Here is a 4518-nt window from a genome sequence, read left to right as displayed (position 1 = left end):
AGATCCCCTTCGCGCAAACAGCAATTCTCTTTTTCTCTCTTTTTCGGCGTTCAGAGTTTCGGTTACTTTCGTGCCAGCATTAGTCGTTACCAAAGTATCAGCCAAGTTTTTGTGTTTTTGTTTGAGTTTTGTTCTTTCCATGTATATCCCACGAGTATGGCAGGAAAAAAAATGTCCACTCAGGCAGAGCCTCCATCACCTGGGTAAGGCGACTTATATACCACAGAGGTTGCGCCAGGTGCCCCTGGGGGATCGTTTGCGGTCGCGCAACTTAACCTTCCCGCGCCCAGGCAGCCCCAGACACGATGCCTCCCATCCTGGCTTGAAAGGGACCTCGGGGCCCCGGGTGCATCATGCCCGTACTACTGTCGAATCGTCAATAGCCTCCTGGGAAAAGTAGATAGGAACAGATGTCCGTGGTTGATTTAACGTGCGGTACCTGCTCAGAGAGCTTAATCACACGACCCCCATGGGTGCGGAATTGGGATAAGCCCAATCAGCTCGTTCCAGCAGGCCAGGAACTACCAGTAGCGCCTCCGAGTTTGTAGGACTCTTTGGCAACCCACCGGTTGGGGCGAGCGCCTGTCCAACGCTCTACCAGCTGTGCAGGACTGGTGCCCGAGCAGATACGCTGCTCACCCGTCGAGGCCCGAGAGCCCCTAACCAGCATGCGGCTTCAACCACTACCCCCACGAGTCCGACCTCAATTGCCGGGACGAGGGACGAATCCCTCTGGGCAACCCGACTCCCGTGGTACCAGTCAAGATCACTGGTTGGATCTTCGTGGCCGAGACCACTCCCAGCTTTCGGAGGCCTACACCTCCCAGGCAGTGGTCGGCCTATGTTCCTCGGGAACATCGGCTTCTCTTATCCTCCTTTCAGCATCGCCCTCCTTCTCTGAAATACAATCTTCGCATACACACCAACACTTTCATACCTTTCCTTACATTCCAACATGCGACTCACATCCACACTGCCATTCTCTCGCACAATCACACCCCACTCACTCAGGTTCCTCACATCACCATACATTGGACACTCAACCAACACATGCTTTTAATTCTCTCTCTCCGCTCCGCATGCACAGCTCTCACTCTCAGACAGACCACGCTTATACAGGAATTCATTCAAACTTCCATGCCCTGTCAGGATATAGCCCAGGCTCAAGCTTGGCTTGAACTCTCGGCACTCACCCGCGAACCTAACATTCTTTATAAATTCATACGTCACTCTTCCTTTCTCGCACTTATTCCATCTATTCTGCCACATCTCATACAGCCTTTCACTCACCAATTCCATACATCCTTCAACACCTCTCTCACGCAAGTCACTATCATTCACTACATCATACTCACTCATACTAATTCCCTTTCTCACCTTATACAACACTCCTCTTCTCACGCACTCCAGGTCCCACGGCAAGCCACCCATAAGGACTTGCATGGCCGCCGTGGAGACCGTTCTACATACATTCAGACACGCACTCAACACCACTCGCTGGCACCTATTAATGAGCTCCCTCGCATATTCAAATCTCATCACTCCATACCATACACTCGCTCCATACATCACACACGACATGAACAGACCTTTATACAACACAGTCACAGCTTTCTTTCGCAAACCCCACTCACTTCTCAACACGCGTCTTAATTTTCCCACCACATTCATACATTTCTTTCTCAGACACTCCAGATGCAACCTGTAGTTCATCCTTTTACTCACACAAACACCCAGATATTTCACGCTCCTTGCATACCTCACGCATCTATCATTCACTCGTACATTGGGAGGCCTCGTCCCAGCCATACTACCTTTCATCAACATCATCACAGTCTTGTTCTCAGACACACTCACACCTACTTTCACTCCCCATTCGTACACCATTCTCATCCACTTAGTACCCTTTCTCTCCAACTCCGCTCGGCTCTGTCCTTCGACGACCAACAACAAGTCATCCGCGTACGCAACCACTTTACATTCACTCTCACGCAGCCGCCACAACAGTTCATCCATCATTAGGTTCCATATAAATGGATCACAGATGGAGCCCTGCGGGCAGCCACGCTTTACGTCTTTCCACACTGTGTCACACGCACCCATCATGCATACACGCCTGCCGCTAAAATAGCTCTTCCATAATTCAATTTCTTCACATTCAACCTCACGCAATTTCTCGATCACACATTCCCACTCTAGGTTATCAAACGCTCCTTTGAAGTCCACGAACACTCCTAACACATACTTTCTCTCCGACCCATTCACCCAGTCATGCACTCGATTCCATGCATCCTCGGTCGACCGATTCCTTACGAATCCGTACTTGGCGTCACACATTCTTCCACCCATCGTTTGCTCGAGTCTTCCAACCATCATTCGCTCCAACACTTTCCCCAGCACGGACAGCAGTCAAATGGGCCTATAAGACCCAGGGCCCGACCTAGGTTTATCGGGAGACTTCAATAACACTACTACCCGCGCAGTCTTCCACGCCGGGGGGAAACACGCTGTATTCAGACATACATTATACATTCTTTTCATCCATACCGGGACAGCACGCCAAATCGCTCGCAACATCTCAGCACTCACACCATCCATACTAGGTGCCTTACCCACTTTCATCGATCTCACTGCCACACCCACTTCGCTCCATTCAAACTGCTTTTCTTCCTCCCTCACGTCTCCCCTGGCGTCTATCGCCACGTTCGTCCTTGCTGCCGGGAAGAATCTCTTCATTAGCTCATCCGCGCTTTCTTTCCATGTACTCGTCACTCTATCATCCACTTTTATGCCACTTAATCTTACCCTATCACGCTTTCCCATGCACACCTTATATACATCGCTCCATGGATCCCTCTTCCCAGTCACGCACACAAATCGCTTCCAATTTTCCTCTTTCACTCTTCGCATTTCCTCCTTATACTCCCGCAAAACATACTTATATTCATTCATTCTTTCTTCCACTCTGCTTCCATTCCTCTTTCTCGCACGCTGGTAGGCACGTCTGCTCCTTCCTACAGCCTTCTTCAGTTTCTCAAGCTCATCCGTCCACCACACAAGCTTCCTAGCATACACAAATTTACACCTCTTCATCCATCGATCATTCGCACTATGGATCCATTTCATCATTCGCTCTACACAGCTCTGCGCATCCGCTTCGTCTATGGCGCTCGCTGCATCCTCTAACGCACTCTCTCGCATATCACACATATATCCTTCCCAGTCTACGTCCTTGCACACCCATCTACGCATGCCCTCATTCGTACCTACATTCTCTCTGTGTACCATCCGTATTAACAATACGTTATGGTCACTCACTCCCCAGTCGGCTTTACTTCCCACTCATACCGGCACCCTCCATTCACGCCGTTCACGAAAGTGACATCGATGTCACTCTCCCCATTCGGCCCGCTGAACGAGTAAAACTCGCTTGGCTCATTCAACAACATTCATCCCGCTCGCAATCATCCATTCCTCAATCACTCTACCACGCGCTTCACTCTCTCTGCTGCCTCCACCCTTGCTATACCACAAGGGAGAGATGGCATTCGCATCCATACCTATCAGCAGACGCTTTCTCCCGGCCGTCTCACATACTCTGTCCATGTACGCCAAGTACGGCTCGATACATTTACCATACTGGCAATACATGGACACCACATACATTTCGCCAAAGTCCCCCTTCAACCACACACTCACTCCAAGCTTATTCGTACACTCTCTCACGCACATCACGTCTAACCTAGAGTCATTTACCACCACTGCTGCTTTCATCGTCCCACTTTCGCACACAATCACATCCATACCTATGGGCAATCCCACCACACGTCCATTCCTTTCATACGGTTCTTGCAGCAGTGCTACACTCACTCGACGTTCGCGCATCATCTCACCCAGATCACACATAACCGCATACGCTCTCTGGCAGTTATACTGCACCACATTCACGCACCATTCATTCGTCATTTATTCTCGCTTTTTCTCTTTCTAACGCTCTCACGTATTCCGGACACACTTCGGACAGAACCGAGTGATCACATTTGCTCCCTTTCAGCTTACAGTTTCTACACACACTTTCCTTTTTACAATCTCTCATCATGTGTCCTACACATCCGCATTTTTGGCACAGTCTTTCCTTTTCGGTGCATTGCCGCATCATGTGCCCAAATGCGAAGCACTTGTGGCACCTCAGCACACTGAAAAACTCTTTCACCCTAAAGGCCTTCCAATGCACAAACACTCGTCCGACACTACAGAGCACATTTCTTATTGCACTCGTAACTTCTAATATCACATTTCCGCAGGTTGCATCTTTCTTCGCATTCCTACTCACAACACGCACACGTTCCATAAATACTCTCTCATCCACTCGCCCTTTCAAGCTCCTCTCATACATTTCTCTCATTAACACTTTACTCGCCATATCATTCGGCACATCGTACAAGATGATCTTTGGGCCTATCTTGCGAGGCAGCTCAACCTTTAGGCCAGCATTCTTAAACTGACGACACTCTCTTA

The sequence above is a fragment of the Nylanderia fulva genome, unplaced genomic scaffold (genome assembly GCF_048542155.1).
Source record: "Nylanderia fulva isolate GAGA-0341 unplaced genomic scaffold, ASM4854215v1 Scaffold543, whole genome shotgun sequence".
Lineage (NCBI taxonomy): Eukaryota > Metazoa > Arthropoda > Insecta > Hymenoptera > Formicidae > Nylanderia > Nylanderia fulva.
Note: the sequence above shows the minus strand (reverse complement) of the source record.